Source organism: Macaca thibetana, chromosome 7 (assembly GCF_024542745.1).
Source record: "Macaca thibetana thibetana isolate TM-01 chromosome 7, ASM2454274v1, whole genome shotgun sequence".
NCBI lineage: Eukaryota > Metazoa > Chordata > Mammalia > Primates > Cercopithecidae > Macaca > Macaca thibetana.
The window spans coordinates 167029557-167054928 of record NC_065584.1 but is presented as its reverse complement, the minus strand read 5'-3'; the positions used below and the strand labels follow the sequence as shown (position 1 = coordinate 167054928).

General features: G+C 42.0%; 1 pseudogene; it reads left to right on the top strand.

Annotated features, from left to right (window-relative positions):
• Positions 1 to 13958: 13958 nt before the first annotated feature.
• On the top strand, positions 13959 to 14364 carry LOC126959458 (peptidyl-prolyl cis-trans isomerase NIMA-interacting 4-like; annotated as a pseudogene).
• Positions 14365 to 25372: the final 11008 nt, after the last annotated feature.

Here is a 25372-nt window from a genome sequence, read left to right as displayed (position 1 = left end):
CAGCACCTCAACAAAACCTAAAGCTCCAATGTTGTTGTAATTGGAAAGCAAGAGTCCTAACACTGCAGAGGCAAGGATGGACTCAGGCCAAAGATTGAGTCTGGGAAGGCCCTTCAGCCTTGGCTCCTCGTCTCCCTACTCTTCTCTATCTCTCCCATCCACCCAGCACTCAGGGATCAAGAAACTCTCCAGGAAAAACTTCATCTTTTTCCGATTAAAAAAAAAATCCAGGCTGGGCACAGTGGCTCACGCTTGTAATCTTAGCACTTTGGGAGGCTGAGGTGGGCGGGCTACTTGAGGCCAGGAGTTCAAGACAAGCCTAGCCAACATGGTGAAATCCCATCTCTACTAAAAATACAAAAAATTAGCCGGGCATGGTGGTGGGCACCTGTGAACCCAGCTACTTGGGAGGCTGAGGCAGGAGAATCGCTTGAACCCATGAGGCGGAGGTTGCAGTGAGCCGAGATCGCACCATTGCACTCCAGCCTGGGCAACAAGAATGAAACTGTGTCTCAAAACAAAGAAACAAACAAACAAAACACAAAACTGCTTTGCATAACTGGAGAATGTGGAATTTCTAATTCTGATTTCTAATTCCACATTGAGTATGCTGCCACGTTTTGTTCCTTGTGCATCTCTCCTGTTCTCTCTCATCCCTGTGACCCTCTGCTATCCCCTTTCCTTGCTCCATCCCCTGGTTTGTTTGTCCTTCTGTCCTGTATCTTTTCTGGAACTCTCCTCTCTGACCATCACCATTCTCTAGCCCTTTCATTCTTCCTGCTGCCTTCCTTTCGCCTTCTTTTCTCTCCTGATAGACACCCTCTCTCCTTTCAGAGGCCCTGCTCTCCTAACACACCCGCACACCTGCTCGAGGCCACTGCAATCACACATGCCACTCTCACACACTCCTTCCCTTTGCATTTTCTGGGACCTGCTTTTGACTGAGCAACTGGCTTCTGACGTCAAAGTTTTCAGATACAATAGATGTCAGTTATTTAATGTCACTCTAGAGGCTAATCTAAATTCAAGAACTTTGGCTTGAGAGGAAACATTTGGAGAAAGGCAATTTCACTACTTTTCAGTCTATAGATAACTTCTTCTACCATTGTCAAGGGGAAAGAAGAACACCCCTACATCTTGTCAAAAGCCTTTACAGAAAGATAAGATTCATTCTCATTCTTTAAGCACTGTTGCTGATGTAAAACATCTTACCTTCAAAGAGGTCAGTATTTCTTCTACTTCACTACAAAATTACTAAGGAAAATCACATATTCCTTCATTGAGATAAAACTGTATCACTAAGTTTTAGTAAAACAGTTTTTTATTTTCCCAAGTCTCAAAGGGCAGCTTCATCCAACATTCAACAAATGAGTTGAAATGTTAAAAAATTTAAACTAACATGTACTCCACAAAATTTTCAAAATATGGCAACCTACATATAAGCAAGGTTTGTTTTCTTTAAGGTGAATCAAATTTTGTCATTAGGTTATTACTATTACTGGTCTAGTTGAAATCAAACACTGTAATTGGATATTTCTCTGAAGTTCAAATCAGGGGAGGGGAAGCCTCTGGGCTCCGGGTGGGAGGAAATTGATGGGGTTTAATAGACTGCCAGGTTCGTGATAACATCATGGATTCCTTAAGACCAAAACCCTTAGGGCACGGTTTCTCAACCTCTCCACTACTGAGATTTGGGGAAGGGTTATTCTTTGTTTTTGGGCACTTTCCTGTGTGTTGTGGGATGCCTAGCAGCATGCTTGGCCTCTGCCTCCTAGATGCCAGGAGCATCCCTCCTCCCCCATATGACAACTAAGAATGTCTCCAGACGTTGCCAAATGTTCCTGAGGGGTGTGATGTGGGTGGAAATTGCCCCTCGTACAGAATCTGCCTTAGATTATAAACAAGGAAGGAGATCCAGAGACCTCATGGGGATTTCCATTAGTGGAAAACAAAAGATATTCTTGGCTAGATCCTCTAGATCCTCCGAACCAAGAATCCCAGGCCCAGGAAAGCCCAGTGGGTAGCTGTGGAGAGGTCTCCCTCAAAGCCAACAAGCTGTACCTGTGGGGCATTAGAGAAGCAGGTGGGGGCAATTGAATGGGAAGCAGAGATCATGTTTATGCTCATTGAGGAACCCTTTCCCTCATATCAAATCTTTGAGCTTGCAGGAGACAGCAGCATTTGTTCTCCAACAGGCAAAACCAACAGAAGACCCCTGGTCAGTTCTAATGGGACCTCTGAAGATGAGACAGAATCTGAAGTAGCAGAGCTTGTCCCTGAGCGGGAGTAGGAGGAAAGCCCAGGCAGTGACCCTGACTGGAGTAGCTGGTTACTATTGGTATCTTCTTTTACTGGGCCTGCTGCCAAGATAGGAGAGGAGGCAAAGGAAGAAACATGTTGAGACCTGCAAGAGCAGTTGGGTAAGCAGAGACAGCAGCTGTTCAGGCTGGAAAAACAGCTGGACAGGCTGCAAAAAGGAAAAAAAACCCGGAGGCTTGGAATGAAGAAAAGGAATCCCCTGCTTTCAAGATGAGAAGAACTATTGCCTAAAGACTGAGGATAAGATTCTTCAGCTTTGAAAGAGATTTCAATAATGGGGCATTGCATCCCCTTTTTCAAAAATCTCCACCAGAGGCCCTTGAATCTAGCACACATCCACTCTCCGGATTGCAGGACAAGACTGAGCCCAGGCGCAGGTGTTCTCAGAGGAGGCTTGGAAGAGCTGACTTTAAAGGGACACCTATGCCCAGGGAACCAGGGTCTCCTGTAAAAGGCAAAGCCTTCAGCATCTGAGCGTGAGCCTCACTGTCTTGTGTGAGGGAGATTTTGATGAGAAACGAGTGGATAGTAGAGACCCTCAGAACATAAGTTTTGTGTGTGTGTGTGTGTGTGTGTGTGTGTGTGTGGTGTTTATGTTTGTGTAGGGGATTCATCTTTGACCCAATTCTCTGCAATGTGAAGAGCCAGAACAGTCACCAGGCCATGTGGATATCTTACTGGGTAGGAAAAATGGTCTATATCTCTTTATCCAAATTCCATCGTGTTCCCATTTCTTCCGAGCGATCTCCATTCAGGGAGCAGAATCTATCTCCTGAGAACCATGCAAGGAGCTGAGGAGAGCCCATATTCAGGAAAATATTCAAGTTCACAGAGTCAAGGCTATTTGGCTTGAAGAGGATGGTTTTTATTTAAGTCTCTAACCCATACCCCCAGGGGGGGAAAATCCATTAAAATTTTTACCTCTAACTGATGTCCTATGTCCTGTGAAGGGGACCTACAGAACACTTCAGAAAAAGGATTGTGCTAGAACGGACCAAGAGACTCTTGGTAGGAAAATTCCCTGGGATGAGTTGTTGGAGGAGAGACTGTGTGAGTCATCCTGTCTCCATTGCCCAGCACAGGGACTGGCAGAGAGAAAGCATCAGCATATGTTTGTGGATTGATCAGATGAATTAGTTAATTAATTAGAGGGTGAATGCCTCTTTGCACAGTGGAGCCCTGCTGGGCTCTGTCAGTGCACTCTCCACTGGCTTCTGGGGGCTGCCTGATTCCTCTTGCAGGGAAACATGGGGCTGGAGGAGGAAGCCCACTGTGATGGTCCTTTGCTCCCAAATCCAATTCTGATTGCTCTCTGGTCACTGAGGCAAAGATTGCTTAGAGTGGGGAGGAGCTTAAAGGCCAAAACCAAATCCAGGGGTGACTGGATGAGCTCAGCCTGTCACAGAAAAGGCTCAGAGACAGCTTGTGGAGCAGTAGCAAAGGAGGAATCTCTTCATATGGATATTGACTTTATGACATCGTCAGTCTCTCTGGGCATTGCTTTGACCTGCTGTTCCCTGGAATCCCCAAGGAGCTTCTTGGATGAGAAGGCTTATCAATGACTTAGAGCATTTTATGGGTTTGGCTGGCTTTGGACAGGAATGTGATCATATTTGAGGTTTCCTTTTTCATTTGGGATGGCTTGATTTGTTGTGAAATGTGAGGTCTGGAATGAAACAAGCTATGCCTGAAGGGACAGGGGAGAAGAGAGGCTGGTTGGGTATTGGAGCAAAGAGACCATCTGAATCCTAGAGGAAGGGATAGGGACATGCACCCCTTTCAGTTGGCTCCAGACTAGTGGGAGGGCAAAGAATGTCCAGGTTATATTTGCCAGATGCCCTAGGAAGCCTTAGAGCTTTCAGTATTAGCAACCCAGGCCTCGGGAATAGAATCTGAAGTGTGGCTCAGGGAAGCCATTTTGGAAGGCATTGGGTTTCTAATGAGACAGAGAGGAGTGGGCATAGGGAAACATCAGTGCCAGTCATCTACTGACTGCCATATTTGAACTTCTTGGTAGGACAGAAGAGGAGAGGCAGGGAGATACCTGCCTATCCCTGAAGATCAGCAAGGAAAGTCTTGATGCCTGGAAGTTCGGAGAGGGAGATAGATGATGTTTCTGGGGTGGGCAATACTCCCTTGGAAATGGAATTATTTTAGGAGCATTTAGCCAGACCATTCCTTTTTTCCCCCACTAAAAGGGGGCTTCAGTCAAAACAATTGCTTTCATCTTCCATCCTGAAATAAGGCCCAGGGCACACAGTGTGTGTCGTTTCTTCCTGCTTTTGGAAAGAAGGCAGTGACAAATAATACAAGGATTCTTACAGAGAATCTTCCACTCACATACATTGTTCCAAACAGATTTCATACTCTGTCTAGCCCATTGATTTGCATATAGTATATGCTCAATAAATGTTTGAAGCAAAATTGCTTTAAATAGTCCTTAATTATTTTGGCTTTTTCTATATCTAGACACAAGAAGAGAATGCTAAATTAGAATTTGGGAACTGGATGTATATGGCATAGGTAGCTAATTACCACATACGTTTTCTCTTCTTCCTGGGAATACGGCTAGATGACACATCCTAGCTTCCTTTGCAATGAACGTGGCCATGTGATCAAGTTCTAGCCAGTGGAATGTGAGTGAAAGGGTCTTGCTTTATGTTCTGGGCTCCCATACATTCTTGACCTTCTGTATTAACCTTGGAGAAGATAGAACTACAAGATGGAGGGATTCTGGGTCCCTGAATCACCACTGGAGGAGTTACTTGCTGACCACAAACACCTATTTTGGATTCATATGAGCCAGAAATAAACTAATATTATATGATGCCGTTGAGATTTTCTGCTTTTGTGCTTTACCTGCTACATTACAGCTAGTGTTACCTAGTTGAGAAACTGGTACTTGGTACCTTGAAGTGAGGTATTTCTGTAACAAAACTCAAAATATGTGGTGTTGGCTTACCGTCTAGTCATTGAGTGAGAAAATTGCTATCAGGTGTTGGAAAGATGGAGATCTGTGTCATGCAGTGCCATGACATCTGGTAAAACTATTACCTTTGATCATTTTAAAGGCAGGCTACGTATTGAATAAAACTGTGGCTCTAGAAAAAAAATGTGTTGGTTTTTACTTTTTACTTTTTGTATTCTACTATGAAATACAAACACACTCAGGAAATGTTTAGCCAGTTAGCAAGCATAAATGAAAAAGAATATAGAGAAAAGCCAATGCCTTTGGACAATACATATAAAAAATAAGGCCAATATCAGTGAAACACAGTGATTGAGTCCCGTGGTGAAGATCAGATGAAAGGTGTGGCCTTATTACCTATTGTTTGCAATGGCCTCAAGGTAGCAGCATTAGGTAGAGAGATGGAATGGAGGCAAAGAGGCAGTAAAGACATCAGACTTGAGAATTACATCTAAGAAAGAGTTTGGAGTATGATTCCTGGCACATGGAACTACCTGGAAGAAAATACATCAGAAACCTGCCAAGTTTTTGAGATCACTGGATTGCCAAGGAAAACCGGTAGCCTACATTTAAAACGCTTTTGACTGAGACTTAAAACAATCCCCACTATGCAAGCCTTGCACAAGTGGAGGTGGGCTGATGCGAATGCAGGACCTCATACTCACCCATACCCACTTCAACAGTGACCCCTCCCAGAAGGTTGAGCCAGTGGCCATGAGAACAAGGGACATAGAGTATTTCCCTAAGGCAGAATCTGGGTTAGGAAAGAAACTTCCCCTAGGGCCAGGGGAAGGGGCCAGGCAGGATTGCATCACTGCTTTGGACTTGTGACACTGTGGGTCTCCCATTCTTCTCATATCTGGCTGGGACTTATTGTGGTTTTCCGGTTCCTACTCCACTATGGTTTGACTGGCATATATGTGGAGGTGAGATAGGCTGTCCTCTGGCTCTTTGGTTGTTGCACCACAAAGAGCCTCATCTGGACCCAGAGATCCTGGGCTGTGAGCTGGTTGTTATGGCTGACATTGAGCATGAGTCTGTTTTCTGCATCTTGAGAAGGGAGAAACAGATATTCCGTGCCCAGAGAGGTGACCTGTGGCAGACACTACTGGTTGTTCACAAAGCCCACTTCTCTCTGGACACACAGCCACACCACATTGCCCAGCATCCCTTGCCACAGGCATGTCTGAGTTTTAAGCCACTGGAATATGGGTGAAGGTGACAGGTCCATTCCCAGGCCCAGCCCATAAAACTTTCCTACCCATCCTCTCTTTTCCCAGTCATGGCAGCCGTGGAAGCCACGTGTTGAAGTTGGCAGAGACACAGGAGAGAAGGAGCCTGGGCCTTGGAATCGCCACTTGGAAGAAAGCTACCTGATGACTGAGAGCACCTCTTTTGCACGTCAAATGAAAAAGAATCCCCTGTTTGTTACTTGCTGAGATTTGGGGGTTTATCTGTTTCATCAGTAGAGTGACCTCAACTCAACATAACTGTAAAGGAACAACCTTTGCTTTCCCGCATTCGCTGGAGATTCTCTGCTCCTTTCAGAACCATGCTCACTTCCATGGATGAGTTGATCTCCCTTCTTTCCTGTCAACTCTGAAGAAGTGTGGAAAATAATGTATCAGGGAATTGGGAGATTTAGCCACAGCCACAGTTCTGTCACTTTCTCCCGGCTGTGTGACTTGCACCCCTGTTTATTCATTTGTCCCATGAGAGTATTAATAAATCATCTGACTATTTTACTAGGTAAATGTTTAAAGCAAATGTAACAAGACTCATCAAGCTGTTTTCAGACTTTGAAAGCACTGTGTGATTCTTTAGGTCTTGTTCTATTTAGACACACACATCACGTTATGTTTGACCATGAAGAAAAATATTTAATCTCCTTCAGAATTATTTTTCCCATCTGTAACAGAGGAATAGAGAAACCTCCCTTTCACAGGCTAGTTATGAGGATTCAAGGAAATAACCTGTGCATCGTGCCTGGTGGAAGGCATGGACAATCATGGTGGCTCAATAAATGCTAGTTTTAGAATTATTAGTCTTATTTTGTTCTGTTCTATGTTAGGCATTTATTGTGCCTGCTTACGTGGATGAAAATGTATATAACACTTTCCCCACCTCAAGAAAAATTTGGAACTGGAGGAAGAGAACTTACTATCTGTTTCTCTCCCCACGAGCCTTCTCTTCCATCTTCCTGTTGCTCTGACCCAGGTATCCCCTTGGCCCAGAAAACATCCCCTTGTTTTCTGTGTCCTAAGAGGGGAGAAAAAGATATTCTGTGCCCAGAGGGGTGGCTTGTGGCAGACACTACTGGTTGTTCACCAAGCCCACTTCTTCTCTCTGGACACACAGCCATGCGACATTGTCCAGCATCCCCTGCCACAGGCATGTCTTCTCTCAGGTTTTTGGTTGGCTTTCTGTTGTTGTTATTTCTCACTCTTGTTTTCCCTTTCTCTTTTTCCAAGGTGCATCCTCTACCGCCACAAGGCTCTCCTTTTCCTTACGTTGTTCCCATTTTCCCTTGGCCCTTTACTCTGTCTTCCCGGCTTCCCTCTTCTTTGATCCTCTTCCTTGGTGCTTCCCTGCCGCCCAGGCCATGCCACAGAGGCACTATGGACGTCCTCCTTGTGACTATGTGGACTTGCTTCTGGTTTTCCCAACAAAGCATTCATTTGCCTCAATGCAGGAGGTCAATCTACAATAGGAGGAGGTGAATGTGCTTAGAGAGATGAAGTTTTATTTTTCATGGATCAATAACGTGATGTGCAGATGATCGAGGAGGAGAAAGAGCTTTTTTAAATGACGAATTCTTATAAGAGCCTTCACACAAATATTATTCCTAGTGATTAAATAGAAACACTACCATATAAAGCTATCTCTTGAAAAGTGGTACATGGGCCGGGCACGGTGGCTCATGCCTGTAATCCCAGCACTTTGGGAGGCCAAGGCAGGTGGGTCACAAGGTCAGGAATTCAAGGCCAGCCTGGCCAATATGGTGAAACCCTGTCTCTACTAAAAATACAAAAATTATCTGAGCATGGTGGCATGCGCCTATAGTCCCAGCTGCTGGGGAGGCTGAGGCAGGAGAATGGCTTGAACCTGGGAGGCGGAGGTTGCAGTAAGCAGAGATCGCACCGCTGCACTCCAGCCTGGGTGATAGAGCGAGACTCTGTCTCAAAACAAAACAAAACAAAAAAACAAAGAAAAGCGGCACATGTTCTTTTGGTTCAGCCATGATTTAGCATAGAAAAATCTAATATTTATCAATAAAAGTAAAATCCTTTTCTGTGCATCCTGTGAGGCAATGATTTCTATATTCTGTTACACATAATAATTAGATAACAGCATCAACAGCAGTGACAATAGCTAGCATTTACTTGAAGACGAAGGTAAATAAGACAGAGTCCTTGTCCTCAACAGCTCACAGTCTGTTTTATAAATCTGGTTCCAATTAAATTTAATTACTAGAACCTCTTAATGTCACCCTTTATTCTGCATAGAGAAAATACTAAGTTTTATCCTGTTTATTTTGTAATTCAGGGAGGACTGATAATAAGAAAAGCAAGCCATTCTCAGTTCCTTATTCTGCTATTAAGTAGCAATTAACTTCCAATTTTCTTTCTGTCCTTAATCTCTCAGCTCATCCTGATTCCAGGTAAAATGGCAGCTTTATCATATGCATTGAATTACTTTCTCCATTTTACTTCACTTCATTGCATTTTGATTGAAAATCAAAAAGAACATAAAATGGGGAGCATCTGCCTCAGGAAAGAGGTCATCCACAGGCCATACTTTGGAGGAATTTCTGGCAAGTTGAGTACAGAGGGACCAGCCTGAAGGAGGGCACTGATCACTCACTGATGGCTTCCCTTCTAAGAAGCAGTGGGCTGGTGAAGGATGAGAGGAAACACTATCCTGGCTTGGAAGACAGAAGGATGGGCCATGGGTCAGAAGGGGAATGCCATCCCTGGAATCCTTTTTCCCACTGAATGGCCAGCAGCTGAGTCACATATGGCTTCACCAAGATGCCAAAGAACTGCAGTCCTGGGATGGAGCCAGAGAACAGCCAGACTGTGTACTTGGAAGAAATGCTGGGACTGGCCACAGAGAGTGTCCTCTGGGCTAGACTGTAAGCTTCATGAGAGCAGGGACAGTCTGTCTTTCTCATCATCATATCCTCTGTGCTTTGTTGGCTGAATAACAGGTGTGTAATAGGTATTTGTGGACATAAGGTGAGATCATTGAATTTATGATGTAAATTTATTTCAGTCAGTCTGTTGCAATTTGCAGTGTTTTTTTCTCTAGGCCTTTGCATTAGTGTCATAATGGGACATCCCTTTATGGCTGGGCTGGGTTGGAGCTACTGCTTCCTGGATCTCATTTCTTCTGACTAATCAGTTAGCTAAACTTTTAAAGAAACTGCTCCATCAGGGGAGCAAGGTATTCTATTGTCAACAAGTATCACTGATGGGAATCTTACGTTTAATTCTTCCTTCCTTCCTTTTTTTTTTTTTGGAGGCAGAAGCCCCTTTACCTCCTGGGGACCAGGTGCAGTGACTCGTGCCTGTAATCCCAGCACTTTGGGAGGCCGAGGTGGGCAGATTATGAGGTCAAGAGATCGAGACCATCCTGGTCAACATGGTGAAACCCCATCTTTACTAAAAATACAAAAATTAGCTGGCCATGGTTGCACTCGCCTGTAGTCCTAGTTGCTAGGGAGGCTGTGGCAGGACAATTGCTTGAACCTGGGAGGCGGAGGTTGCAGTGAGCCAAGGTCACGCCATTGCACTCCAGCCTGGGTGACAGAGTGAGATTCCGTCTCAAAACAAAAACAAAAACAAAAACAAACAAACAAACCCTCTACCTCCTGAGTTCCAGTGATTCTTGTGCCTCAGTCTCCTGAGTAGCTGGAACTACAGGCGCCTGCCACCATGCTCAGCTAAGTTTTGTATTTTTCATAGAGATAGGGTTTTGCCATCTTGGCCAGGCTGGTCTCGAACTACTGACCTCAGGTGACCTACCCGTCTCAGCCTCCCAAAATGCTGGGATTACAGGAGTGAGCCACTGCGCCCGATCTCTTCTTTCTTTTTAAGTAACCTATTTTTCTTTCTCTAGAGTCTAGAAGTTTTAGACTTGTTTGCTTCATTTTTGGTATTCTGAAATGTTGCAATGATGTGTCTGAGTGTGGGTCATTTCTCAGTCATCCTGCCCCACACTTTGTAGGGTCTTTTAATTTGAAAATCAGTGTTTCCCTGTAGCTGGGGGAAATTTCTTTTCATTTTTGACCAGGTTTCTCCCTGTTCTAATAGATCTTTCTGGAATTTATATTTGAATTGTTTGATCTTCTGAGCTTGAGGCATACATGTACAAGAGTCTCTCACTTTTATCTTGCCACGCTTCAACTGAAAATGTAAAATAAACTCTGGCGAGCATATTTTTAAGATGCTAAAGCTTGCTCTTGTTTATCGGTTGTTGCTTTTTGTCAGTCCCATCAGGTCTTTGGTGGAGGAGGTAATGGCTGAAGAACATGAGCTTGTTCTTAACCAGGGAAAAGAAAAGAGACCCTGAAGAAGCTAGTCGGCACAGAGTGTGGCTTCTGCTGCATGGCCAGCTGCTGTCTGTCCCCCAGGAAACCATTCTAGAGCATGCTTGCATGGGGTGGAGGATATTTTCAGCTGCTGAGTCTTCTTCAAGGAGGAGTTAGAGTCAAGACTCTCTGTCTCAGAACCTTGGAGCCCAAATAGAGGAAACAAAACAAAACAAAACAAAACACTGGAAATGTGGTAGCATCAAGTGTCAGCCAAGCTGAGAAAACTAGATGCCAAAAATGTTATGTGTAAAAAGCAAGCGGGCCAAGCAGACACAACAGTTGCTGAGGCAGAGATAAGAGGCAATCGGTTCTCTTCAATGGAGGGGCCAATGCCTACAGAGGACTCACCCAGACCCTTCAATGTGATATAGCAAATAATAAAGAGAGGGATTCGGTACCTATGAGAACAGCCTCTACTCAGTGACATTCAAGATATTTCAATGTGCCATCTGCCTCATCTCCCGAGGTGGCACCACCAGTGTGGGGTCCAGGAGACAGTGCATTGGGAAGAGACAGAACAGCGACCTCAGAGACCAGGACAGGCTCAGAGGGTCACCTTGACACTGGGGAAAGAAGAGGAGCCAGGGCCTTGCTTACATGTTGAAGTCCTCAGGAAGTCAAGGGCGAGCTATGCTGTGAATGGCTGAGAGGTGCAGGATTCTGATGGACCTAACCGGAAGCTGGAGGAGGGCTTTAGGAAATAAGGGACTCTGGTTTGGGTGAAGGAATGGTGGGCTGAGCTTTGTGCAGGGTGAGGCACCAGGGCTGACAGAGGGCACAGGGGGATGTGAAAGACATGAGCAATGAGTAGAATAACTTTTACCAGTTGTTTCCATGTTCTCCCTTCTTCCAGGAAATCCACTTACACAGAGATTTTTATCCATAGAAAGGAGAAAACCCCAAGAGCAGAGGAGGGTCTGCTATTCATGAAGAAACAAGGCTCAGGGCAACTAGGGCCAGAGGCAATAGTTTTTGTTTTAAGAGAAAATTTTGTGTTTATTATGTACTTTGAATTTTATTATTATTTTTTTAAATGGTGTCTCACTCTGTCGCCCAGGCTAGAAAGTGCAGTGGCACAATCTGATCTCAGCTCACTGCAATCTCTGCCTCCCAAACTCAGGTGATTACCCCACCCCAACCTGCTGAGTAGCTGAGACCACAAGTGTGTACCACCATGCCCGGCTAACTTTTTGTATTTTTGATAGAGATGGGGTTTTACCATGTTGCTCAGGCTGGTCTTGAACTTCTGAGCTCAAGCCATCTGCCTGCCTTGGCCTCCCAAAGTGTTGGGATTACAGGCGTGAGCCACCGCGCCTGGCCTATAGCTAATACTCTGAGGATACAGAGAGATAAAATTCTAGTGATGGGAATATTCCAGGATGAGAATTGGAAGGAAAATATACTGAGTGCAATCTGGGGAGAGAGTACAGTGATTTGGAGAATTAATGAGAAAATGAATTGAGCTGATAAAGAAGTTTGCATGAGAAAGAGAGGACAGTGTTTGAAAATTAGCTAAAGAGGGATGTGAGGTGTATTAGTTTCCACTTTCTGTCCTAACAAATTATACAAACTTAGTGGCTTAAAGCAACAAAACCGTCTGGGCGCGGTGGCTCCTGCCCGTAATCCCGGCACTTTGGGAGGCCGAGGCAGGCGGATCACAAGGTCAAGAGAGCAAGATCATCCTGGCCAACATGGTGAAGCCCTGTCTTTATCGAAAATACAAAAATTAGCTGACCATGGTGGTGCACACTTGTAGTCCCAGCTACTAGGGAGGCTGAGGCAGGAGAATCACTTGAACCCAGGCGGCAGAGGTTTCAGTGAGTTGAGATCACGCCACTGCACTCCAGCCTGGGCGACAGAGCAAGACTCTGTCTCAAAAACAAACAAACAAAAAACAACCACCACCAGCAAAAACATTATTGTCTTACAGTTATGGGATATCAGAAGTTCAAAAATGGGTTTTATGGTGTTAAAATTAAGGTGTCATCAAGGCTGTTTTTCTTTTGTTTTGCTTTATTTTGTTTTTTTGAAGGCTCTAAAAGAGAACCTCTTCCTTGCCTCTTCCACTTTATGGAGACCATGGCTCATGGCCCTTTTCCAGCAATGGCATCACTCTGATCTGTGTTTCTGTTGTCCCAACTCCTTCTCCTTCTCTGACTCGGGCCCTCCTGTTTCCCTCATGTAAGGACCCTTGGGATTACCTTGTTCCTGCCTGGATAATCCAGGACCATCTCCCCATCTCAAGATCTTTACCTTAATCACATCTGCAAAGCCTCTTTTGCCATGTAAGGTAACATTCATAGGTTCCAGGGAGTAGGAGGTAGACAGATTTTGGTGGGGAGTGTAATATTCTGTCTACCATACAGGATTAAGGTAGGATTTTTTTTTTTTTAAGTGGGAGATACAGACATGTTTATCCACTGAGGGGAAAGGGCCAGGAGGGAGGGAGAGATTTCAGGCCTAAGGCAGAGATGTAAAGACTGATGAAGAAAGCTCCTCAGGAGGTGAGGCAGGGGGGATGCCTAAGGCACAGGTGTGGGGAACAGTCGTAAACAGGAGGAATGAAACTGGGGTGAAGATGAAGATGGATGCAGAAATAGTGTAATTTTCAGTTGCCTGGAAGGAGGTAATATTCTTAAGGGAACTGGTTCTCTTAATGAGGTTCTCAGAGAGAAGAGGGCAGGGTTAAGAATGGAAGCTGAGGATGAGATGCTAATGAGTGATATGTAGGGGCAGTCAAGCAGTCCACAGAACCCCTTCAGGAGCAACTTCTTTGCAACCAGCAATTTCTTTTTTACTTTCTCTTTCTTCCAATTGTGCCTCCGTCTCAGCAGGGAGCTCCCACAATTAATACTGTTCCAGTTGAAGCTACTCTTGGTTCTAGTAAGTGTAAGAAGAGAAGAGAGATGTGTTAGGGGGATTCAGAGGTAGATTCTGGAAGACTTTATTGTGATGAGATCTTTACTGAGCCTGGAAAATATGACAATTTTATGTTTCAGATTCCAGTGACATTTTCAGACGATTCAAACACCGTTTCCATGGAGTTAGAATTTCTAAGCCCGGATAGTTCAACAGCAAGTTTCCAAGATGCCGCCCAAAGGAAAAAGTGGTTCTTGAAAAGTTGGGAGAGGGGGAGCAGCCTCTGGGAGTGACAGCGCTAACAAGAAGGCTCAAGGTCCCAAGGTGGTGGCAATGCAGTAAAGGTCAGACACGTTCTATGTGAAAAACATGGCAAAGTCACGGAAGTCATGAAAAAGTTAAAGTCTGGAATGAGATTCAATGAAGTGGCCACATAAAATGTGAAGATAAAGCCAGGCAAAGGGGACACTTGGGTTAGATGACCAGAGGGTCCATGGTGGGACCATTTCAAGAAGCAACATTTGCCTTGCCTGTAAGTGGGATAGATAAGCCTGTGTTTACAGACTCACCGGTTAAGACAAAATTTGGATATCATATTATTATGGTTGAAGGAAGAAAATAAAATCATATGAAAGACTGAAAAGAAAAAAGATTTTTCTAAGCCCATGAAAAGGGCACACTTAGAAATTTCTAACCCCACAGGAAAGGGTGTTTGAATCCTGTAAAATTGTCATGAAGTTTTTCTGCCTGGCAGAAAAATATGAGATGGTGATCACCATTTGTTTCCTACTTTATTAAGAGCATTCACTGTGGCTAAGGTGAAGGAACCCAGAGGACAGGAACCCAAGGCTGAATCCAGTCCTCTGAGGATAAAAAGAGGATAGGGAAGAGAGGAGAGTACACCTGTCACCTGCTCAGGGACAGGCTGCATCGATGACATCTCTACTTGCTGGCTCAGTCTTTTAGTCTTTCCAGGCCTGGGAACCTCCATGAGCAATGGGGATGGATGGTGTCGTTGCTGAGGAGGAGCTGCAGGGTGTGACGGTAGACATATAATGGTGCACACTTAAACTTTCCTCAGCAGCCCCATTAAGGCTACCTGACTGCCTCTGAGATTTGAACCTGGAAGATGAGATTCCAGCAGTGGTTAAAACAGGAGAGCCACGAAACTGGAAGAGAGAGGAGACTGCCTGGGCCTCAGGGGTGGGACTGGAATGTGTGGTCTTTGGGTCTGACTCTGGCTTAGAGGGCCGGAAGAAGAAGATTAAGTCACTGCTGAGTCATGGAAGCAGAGGCTGTAGGAGGCCCTAGGGGTGTTGGGGTCAGTGATTTCTTTCTGATAGAGGAGATGTGAGGTACCCCAGGAAAGCTGCATGGCTGCACTGACGAAGGGATGGATGGGGTTTCTGCAATTGCACAATTGTCAATCTGATGCCAAATTCATTGCTTTTAGAATGAGAATTAAAGACTCTTGGTGTGTCAGGAGAGAAGAAGAGTAAAAGTCTTGAAGAGGACGCTACGACAGCTAAAAGTACACAAAAGAGCCCGGAATTCCTGGGGTAGACAAAGGTTGTCTGGGGGACCCTGACAGGGACATTTGGCTAGATCACGTAATAAGTATTACTTTGTGTAAGACCATTTATTAATGTGCTCTACTTTTTATCTTGAACCAAGGAGTAGAAAATAAGGATGTATATTTTCTAACAGAAGCTATTGAGAAAGAACTTGGTAGTAGCACCTTTGTTGTAATCGTTCTTATTCTGTGAGATCTAATACACTGCCGTGCCCATGTGCTGACTGCATCACTGAGGATTTATTCAGCACCACACAATTATTTTTGGTAATTGAGAGAGTTTCAGGAAGCAGAAGTTTTCATCTTCAAGGGACTAAAAGTTCGGCAGGCTGTAGCATCTGTCTTTTAAGACGTCTGGAGGCTTGAACAAACATTTAGAACTGGACAGTAAGGAATAATCACAGTGTTTCGAAAACACAAAAACCAAACAAACCTTCAACATGCTATTCTTTGTTTTGTTTTCACTCATGCTCCCCTCATTCTCTGCCTTCATATTCTTTTTTTTTGAGACAGAGTCTCACTCTGTCGCCCAGGCTGGAGTGCAGAGGAGTGATCTTGGCTCACTTTAACCTTGGCCTTCCGGGTTCAAGTGATTTTCCTGCCTCAGCCTCCTGAGTAGTTGGGATTACAGGCACATGCCACTGCACCCAACTAATTTTTGTATTTTTAGTACAGACGGGATTTCACCATGTTGGCCAGGCTGGTCTCCAACTCCTGGCCTCAAGTGATCCACCTGCCTTGGCCTCCCAAAGTGCTGGGATTACAGACGTGAGCCACTGTGCCAGCCTCTGCCTTCATATTCTAATTGTTAGAGTCAGCTTTCTTATGCTGTCATTTCAAACAGTTAGAACAAGCACTGGCCAATGTGCCCAAAGGTATGGGGAGGGAGGGGATTCTTGTCTTCTTCTACTTCCTCCTGGCTGTATGCCCTCAACAATCACCTAACTTTTTTGAACTTCAGCCTTTTAATTTGTAAAATGAGAATAATACAAAGGTTTTTTTTTTTTTTCCTACCTCTCTGGTTAGTTATTTTGAGAAATGAGATATTATTTGCAAAATTACTTTCACAGCTGTAACACGCTATATAGTCATTTCACATAGCAGAGACGTTAAGGGCAGGGAGAAAGGACAGCAGAGAATAGCAAGAGATGGCCCCGGGAGTGACAGTGGGAGGCCAGACAAGGAGACATCTTGCATAAAGGCCATGTGAAGAAGTGTGACCTTTGGACATTTTAATTTTAATTTTATTTCCTTATTTTTTATTCTTTTGAGCACTCTATCACCCAGGCTGCAGTACATTGTTGTGATCATGACACACTGCAGCCTTGACCTCCTGGGCTGAAGCAATCCTCCCACCTCAGCCTCCTGAGTAGCTGGGACCACCACTACCACGCCCAGCTTTATTGATTGATTGATTGATTGATTGATTGTAGTGATAGAGTCTTCTTATGTTGCTTTGTTTAGGCTGGTCTTCAGCTCCTGGGCTCAAGGGATCCTCCCATCTCAGCCTCCCAAAGTCCTGGGATCATAGGCATGAGCCATGGTGCCCAGCTTGAACATTTTTAAGTAGGAGAGCCATTTGGTCCGATTTAAACATTCAGTGTATCACTTTCAACTTTGTGGAGGTTGGATTTCAGGAGGACCAGTTGAAAGGCAGAGAGATTAGGGAAGGGAAGGTTGCAATAAAGATACTGAGGGTGAGAACTAGGATGGTGGTAAGTCGCTGGGATGGACAGCAGAGGAAAAAATAACTTCAGAGGTAAAATAAAGAGCACGTAGTGATCAACTGACTGGTGGGAGAGAGGGAGAATTGAGGCGTTCATGAAAGAGGACTCCTGAGTTTCTGGTATAGGTAGACAGCCCCTAATTCAGATAAGGGAATATATTATACAAGGAGGAGCAGGACTGGAAGGAATGAAGGTGAGTTCCATCAAGATGCACATGGGGCATGGAAGCGGAAATACCCCATAAGCAGTTGGATATAGACATTTGAAGCCTGGGGAGAATGTCAGGGCTAAAGATGTTGATTTTGGAGGCGTCAGCTTATAGTTATTTTTTAATCTTAAAAGTGTTCCTAAGTAACTGTAAAATTTGAAGGTCAAATAATCTTTAGGAAAACTAATGTTAAGAGGTGGTATATTATTTTCTAATTATAACAGTGGCTTACAATGATACAAATTGATTTGTCTTACAGTCCTGTAGGTCAGAAGTCTGACACTGGGCTTTTGACCACACTGAGCTAAAATCAAAGTGTCACCAGGGCTGTGTTCCTTTCTGGAGGCTCTAGGGGGAAAATTCTTTTCCTTGCTTTTTCCAGCTTCCAGAAGCCACCTGTATTCCTTGATTTGTGGCTTCCTTCTTCCATGTTTGAATCCAGCGTGGGTGGGTTGAGTCTTTTTCATGCTGTCATTTTGCAGGTTTCCCTTCAGCTTTTTCATCCACTTTTAAGGACTCATGTGATTAGAGTGGGCCCATCTGGATAATCCAGAATAATCTCCTCATCTCAAAATCATCTGATTAGCAACTCTGATTGCATCTGTAACCTAATTTCTCTTTTGCCATGTTAGGTAATATATTCACAAGTTTAGGGCATGGACATCTTTGGAGGCATTAGCTGCTTACCACAGATGGTAGAAAGAAAAAGCTTTCATTAAAGGGGTCAAGATATGGACAGGTAAGAGGAGAGTGGTGTCATCATTGTCCTTGAAATAAGGCCCAAAGATCTAAAGCCATATTCTTGGAATGACTCTAGCTAAACCTAAAATGGGTAAGTGAGTAATGACGTGGTGGAGAGCTAGAAGATTTGGATTCAAGTTCTAGGTTTTTTCCCCATGCTTTGGGACCTTGGGTCATCTACATTCTAAGACATTTTCTTCATCTGCACACCATGGATCATGATTATACTTCCCTCATAAAGTAATGCACATGAAAACTTTTAGTAAATTATAGAGCGATTTGCACATGTCAATGATATGCTGTTCAGGAATTTCCCTAAGACTTTTTCAAGGTATGTTCAAGTCTATGTCAATATTCTATCAGGATCAACTACCTCTTTCAAGCTACAAGGTAAGCCTTCCTCAATCCTGAATTACTAGGCTTTAGTAAAAGAATCTGCATTAAATGAGTGACTCTGTCAGCCCACATATATAGGGTATATACATAAGCCATTTACGTATATAAGCCGCCATTAGCAAAATTACTCCTGCTTTCAATGTTAACATCACCAGCTGCTGAATATTAGTTTGTATAAATGGAAGGTTCTAGAAAAGATGAGAGGGTATAAAGAGAGCCTCTAGTGGAGTAGGTCTGTGAGAACTCATATTGAAGAATTATCAGCAGGAAAAGAGAGTTGTCATAATGTGCACTAATTTAGAAGTCAGATAAAAAAGTTTAAATCTAAATAAGATATAGATTTTGATACTTAAGGTAGAATTTTCTGGGGTTAGAGATGTCCAATTCTAGCATTAATGGGTGCAGACTGTATTTTTTTAGTGTTAAGGTATAGGCTGTAATGATCTTTATCATTAGGATTCCTGTGGTGGGTAGTGGGTACTTACTTGGACATTATGACTATTTACGTTCCAAATGTAAGATTTTATAATATCTTTAACTTCCATTGCTACTTGGAAATTTCAAAGTCAACTTCAAACTCAATACATCTAGAACCTTCTGGTTTAAGTCCAGTTTATTTTTGCTACTAAGTGTCCCTGTTTCCATCAGTGGTAGCTAGTTTCTCAAGCCCACAGGCTAAAACTCTTTTTCTCTTCATTCTATGATGATTAATTTAGCACCCACTACATACCAGACAGTGAATGAGACAAAAGGATTACAAAGATGAATAGGAGATGTCCATTCCAAGTAGTTTGGTATCCTGGATACATCCATAAAAGCCTTCTGCTGCAATACATCTCACATACTATATTTAAAAATTATTTAAGTGCTAAATTAGCAAGAAAGTAGGAGTACTCTTCAGATGCCCAAAGCAAGAAAATGCAGGAATTTAGACTGGTCAGGGCAAAACAAACATTAGCCATTTAACAAAAATAACAACGAATTTAAATAAAGACAAGATAAAGTTAAATTACCAATGGGATTAATCAGAGTTAAAGTATACTAAAGTCCTTGATCTGTTCAAGAGGTGGGTATTTAGTATCATAAGATTTTACTAAATTTTATGTGTATGTTACAACTTCTAGAGTAATCATCAAAAGAATAGAAATTGAGTGCAAAGCTTTCAAACTAGTAAAGGAAAAAATAAAGCAAAAAATAAAATTAATCCACAAGAATGGAAGAAAGGAATGATAATAATAGTTAAACAAAAGAAAATGAAAATGCAAAAAATAATAGAAATCACAAAATAAATCTTAACTCACCATTTATCCCTATATATGTGAATGGAATCAATTATCCAGTTAAAAGTAAATATTGTCACATGAAATTTTAAAGATGATTAGGCCAGGCATGGTGGCTCACATCTGCAATCCCAGAACTTTGAGGGGCCAAGATGGGAGGATCCCTTGAACTCAGGAGTTTAAGACCAATCTGGGCAACACAGCGAGATCTCCTCTCTACAAAAAACAAAAAAATCAGCCAGGTGTGGTGCTGCATGCATGTAGTCCCAGATGCTTGGAAAGCTGAGGTGGGAGGATCAGAGGTCCAGGCTACAGTAAGCTGTGATTGTGCCACTGCGCTCCAGCCTGGGTGACAGAGTGACAGCCTATTTCAAAAACACAAGTATATATATATAATAAAAGATTAGCCATTTTTTGCTTACAAGAGATGCACTTAAATATAAAGTTGAAAGTAAAAGAAAAGATATTCCAGGTAAATATTAACCATATATAGGTATATGAGACAAACCATGTATAGGTGTAGCCATATCAGAGAAAACAGATTTTCAGGTAAAAAACATTATTAGAGACAAAGAAGATCAATATGTAATAATAAAAATGTGCAAGTCATATGACTGACAATTCTATTTTTAATTTTTTTGAGGAACTGCCACACTGTTTTCTATAATGGCTGTACAAATTTCAATCTCCACCAATAGTGTATAAAGTTCCCTTTTCTCTACTTCCTTGTCAACTTGTTATCTTTTGTCTTTTTGACAACAGATTCTTTTTATTTTCTGTTTGAGATGGAGTCTCACTCTGTTGCATAGCTGGAGTGCAGTGGCGTGATCTCGGCTCACTGTAACCTCTGCCTCCCGGGTTCAAACAATTCTGCCTCAGGCTCCTGAGTAGCTGGGATTACAGGCACCCACCACATGTCTGGCTATTTTATTTTATTTTTATTTTTTGTATTTTTAGTAGCGACAGGGTTTCACCATGTTAGCTAGGCTGGTCTTGAACTCCTGACCTCAGCCTCAACCTCCCAAAGTGCTGGGATTACAGGCGTGAGCCACCGCACCTAGCCCGACAACAGCCATTCGAACAGGAGTTAGGTGATATCTCCTTGTGGTTAATTTGCATTTTCCTGATGATTAGTGATATTGAGACTTTTTCATATGTCTGTTGGCCATTTGTATGTCTTCTTTTGAAAAATGTCTATTCATGTCTTTTGCTTATTTTTAAAATCAGGTTATTTGCTTTCCTGCTATTGACTTGTCTGAGCTCCTTAAATATTTTGGATATTAACCCCTTATCAGATGTGTAGTTTCCAGATATTTTCTCTCATTCTGTAGGTTGTGTCTTTACTCTGTTGATTGTTTTCTTTGCAGCGCAGAAGTTTTTAGTTTCATGCAATCCCATTTGTCTATTTTCGGTTTTGTCGCCTCTGTTTTTGAGGCCATATTAAAAAAATCATTGCCCAGATCAATGTCATGGAGTTTTCCTGTGTTTTCTTCTAGTAGTTCTATAGTTTCAGGTCTTATATTTAAGGTTTTTTTCTGTTTGTTTTGAGACGGAGTTTCGCTTTGTCACCCAGGGTGGAGTGCAGTGGCGCAATCTCAACTCACTGCAGTTTCCTCCACCCAGGTTCAAGCAATTCTCCTGCCTCACTCTCCTGAGTAGCTGGGATTACAGGTGTGCACCAACACGCCCAGCTAATTTTTGCATTTTTAGTAGATACAGGGTTTTGCCATGTTTGCCAGGCTGGTCGCCAACTCCTGGCCTCAGGTGGTCCGCTCGCCTTGGCGTCCCAAAGTGCTGAGATTACAGGCATCAACCACTGCATTCGGCCTATTTAAGTCTTTAATCCAGTTTGGAGTTGGTATTCGTATATGTTGAGAAATAAGGGTCTAATTTTTTTCCACATATGTGTATCCAGTTTTCCCAATGCTATTTATTAAAGGGATTGTCCTTTCCCCATTGTGTGTTCTTGGCACCTTTGTGAAAATCAGTTGGCTGTAAAAGTTTGGATTTATTTCTGGGCTCTTTATTCTGTCTCTATTTTTATGCCAGTACCATGCTGTTTTGGTTACTATAGACTTCCAGTATACTTTGAAGTTAGGAGTGCAATGTCTCCACCTTTGTTGTTCTTATTCAAGATTGCTATGGGTATTTGGGGTCTTTTGTGGTTCCCTGTGAATTTTAGAATTTTTTTTTTCTATTTTTTGAAAGAATGCCATAGGTATTTTGACAAGAATTGCGCTGAATCTGTAGACTGCTTTGGGTAGTGTGGACATTTTTAACAATATTAATTCTTCCAGTCTATGAACATGGAATATCCTTCCCTTTATTTGTATCCTTTTCAATTTCTTTCATCAGTGTTTTACAGTTTTCATTGTAGAGAACTTTCAATCTACTTGGTTAAGTTTATTTCTAGGTATCTTTTTTTGGAGCCATTTTAAGTGGGATTGTTTTCTTGATTTCTTTTTCAAAAAGTCCACTATTAGTGTATAGAAACATTACTAATTATTGTGTATTAATTTTGCATTCTGCAGCTTTATCGAAGTTGTTTATTAGTTCTAACAATTTTTTTGGTAGAGTCTTTAGGGTTTTCTAGGTATATGATCATGCTGTCTGCAATGAGGGACAATTTGATTTCCTGTTTTCCATTGTGAATGCCTTTTAATTCTTTCTCTTGCCTACTTGCTCTGGCTAGGATTTCCAGTACTATGTTGAATAGAAGTGGTGAAAAGTGGGGATTCTTGTGTTGTTTCTCTAAGGAGAAAAAGCTTTCTTTTTTTTTTTTTTTTTTTTTGAGGCGGAGTCTCGCTCTGTCGCCCAGGCTGGAGTGCAGTGGCCGGATCTCAGCTCACTGCAAGCTCCGCCTCCCGGGTTTACGCCATTCTCCTGCCTCAGCCTCCCGAGTAGCTGGGACTACAGGCGCCCGCCACCTCGCCCGGCTAGTTTTTTTGTATTTTTAGTAGAGACGGGGTTTCACCATGTTAGCCAGGATGGTCTCGATCTCCTGACCTTGTGATCCGCCCGTCTCGGCCTCCCAAAGTGCTGGGATTACAGGCTTGAGCCACCGCGCCCGGCCGAGAAAAAGCTTTCAAATTTTCCCCATTCAGTATTATGTTAGCTGTGGATTTGTCATACATGACCTTTATTGCATTGAGGTACATTCCTATACCTAACTTGTTGAGAATTTTTGTCATGAAGAGATGGTTGAATTTTGTCACATGCTTTTTCTGCATCTATTGAAATGACCTTATGATTTCTGTCCTACACTCTATTAATGTGTTGTATTACATTTATTGAACCATCCTTATATCCCTGGGATAAATCACACTTAATCATGATGAGTGATCTTTTTAATGTCTTGTTGAATTTGGTTTTCTAACATGTTGCTGGGGATTTTTGCTTCTATGTTCATCAGGGATATTGACCTGTAGTTTTCTTGTGTGTGTATGTGTCCTTGTCTGGTTTTGATGTTAGGGTGCTGTCCTTATAAAATGACTTTGGGACTGGGTGCGGTGGCTCATGCCTGTAATCCCAGCACTTTGGGAGGCCGAGGTGGGTAGATCACCTGAGATCAGGAGTTCGAGACCAGCCTGATCAACATGGAGAAACCCCATCTCTACTAAAAATACAAAATTAGCTGGGCATAGTGGTGCATGTCTGTAATCCCAGCTACTCGGGAGTCTGAGACAGGAGAATTGCTTGAACCGAGGAGGCGGAGCTTGCAGTGAGCCAATATTGCGCCATTGCACTCCAGCCTGGGCAACAGAGCAAGACTCCATCTCAAAAAAAAAAAAAAAAAGAAAAGAAAAAAAAAGACTTTGGACGAAGGGCCTCTTCTTCAGGTTTTGGGAAGAGTTTGAGAATAATTGATATTAGCTTTTCTTTAAATATTTGGTAGAATTCATCAGTGAAACAATCAGGTTCTGGGCTTTTCTTTGATGGGAGACATTTTGTTATTGATTCAATCTCCTTACTTGTTATCGGTCAGTTCAGATCTGTATCTTCATAATTCAATTGTAGTAGGTTGTATGTGTCCAGGAATTTATCCATTTTTTCTAAGTTATCCATTTTGTTGGTGTATAATTGTTCATAATAGTCTCTTACAATCTGTTGTGTTTCTGTAGTATCAATTGTAATGTCTCTTTTTTCATCTCTTATTTTGTTTGAGTCTTCTTTTTTCTAAGCCTAGCTAAAGTTTTGTTCATTTTGTTAATCTCCAAAAAAACACCCAAGTCTTCGCTTATCTTTTGTATTACTTTTTCTATTCTCTATTTCATTTACTTCTGCTCTGATTTTTATTATATTCTTCCTTCTACTAATTTTGGGTTTAGTTTGTCCATATTTTTCTAGTTCCTTGAGGTATAATGTTAGGCTGTATGAGATCTTCCTTTGTGATGTTGGTATTTGTTGATATAAATTTTCCTCACAGAACTACTTATGGTGTATGCCACAAGTTTTGATACATTGTGTTTCCATTTTCATTAGTCTCAAGATATTTAAAATTTTTCCTTTGAATTTCCTCATTGACCTATTGTTTTTCTAGGAGCATGTTGTTTAATTTCCATGTATTTGTTAATTTTTAAAAGTTCCTTCTATTATTAATTTTTAGTTTTATACCATTGCAGTCAGAAAGAATACCTGATATTTGATTTCAGTCTTCTTAAATTTGTTAAGACTTGTTTTGTGATCCGAACATATGATCTATCTTGGAGAATGTTCCATGTGCTGTGTGAAGAATGTGTATTCTGCAGCTGTTGGATGGAATGTTCTGTATATGTCTGTTAGGTCTATTTGGTCTAGAGTGCAGTTTAAATCTGATATTTCTTTGTTGATTTTCTGTCAGATGATCTTTTCATTGCTAAAATGGGAGTGCTGAAGACCCCTACTATTATTGTATTACAGTCTGTCTCTCCCTTCAAAGTAATGTTTGCTTTATATATCTAGGTGCTCTGATGTTGGGTGCAGTAGTTACAATTGTCATATCCTCTTGCTGAATTGACTCCTTTATCATTATATACTGAACTTCTTTGTCTCTTTTACAAATTTAACTTAAAATCTACTTATCTGATATAAGTATAGTTCCTTCTACTCTTTTGCTCTTTTGGTTTCCATTTGCATCAAATATCTTTTATCATTCCTTCACTTTCAGTCTGTGTGTGTCCACTTACAGGTGAAGTGAGTCTTTTGTAGGCAGCACATATATGGGTCTTTTTAAAAAAAATTCATTTAGCCACTCTATGTCCTTTGATTTGAGGATTTAATCAATTTATATTCAAGGTACTTATTGATAGGTAAGGACTTACTACTGTCATTTAGTAGTTTTCTAGTTATTTTGTAAATTATTTCTTCTGTTGTTACTGTCTTCCTTTGTGTTTAAATGATCTTCTCTAGTAGCATGTTTGATTCCTTGCTTTTTACTTTTAGTGTATCTATTACAGGTTTTGCTTTGTGATTACCACAAAGCTTACAAAAACATCTTACAGTAGGTTATTTTAAGCTGATAACAACTTAACTGATTGCAAAAAACAAATCTTCCACACTTTAACCCTACTCTCCATTTGAATTTTTGATGACACAGTTTACATCTTTTTATATTGCATATCCCTCAAGAAATTATTGTAATTAATTTTGGTTTTTAATAATTTTGCCTTTTAACCTTTATACTAAAAATTTAAGTGATTTACACACTATCATTACAATAATAATTA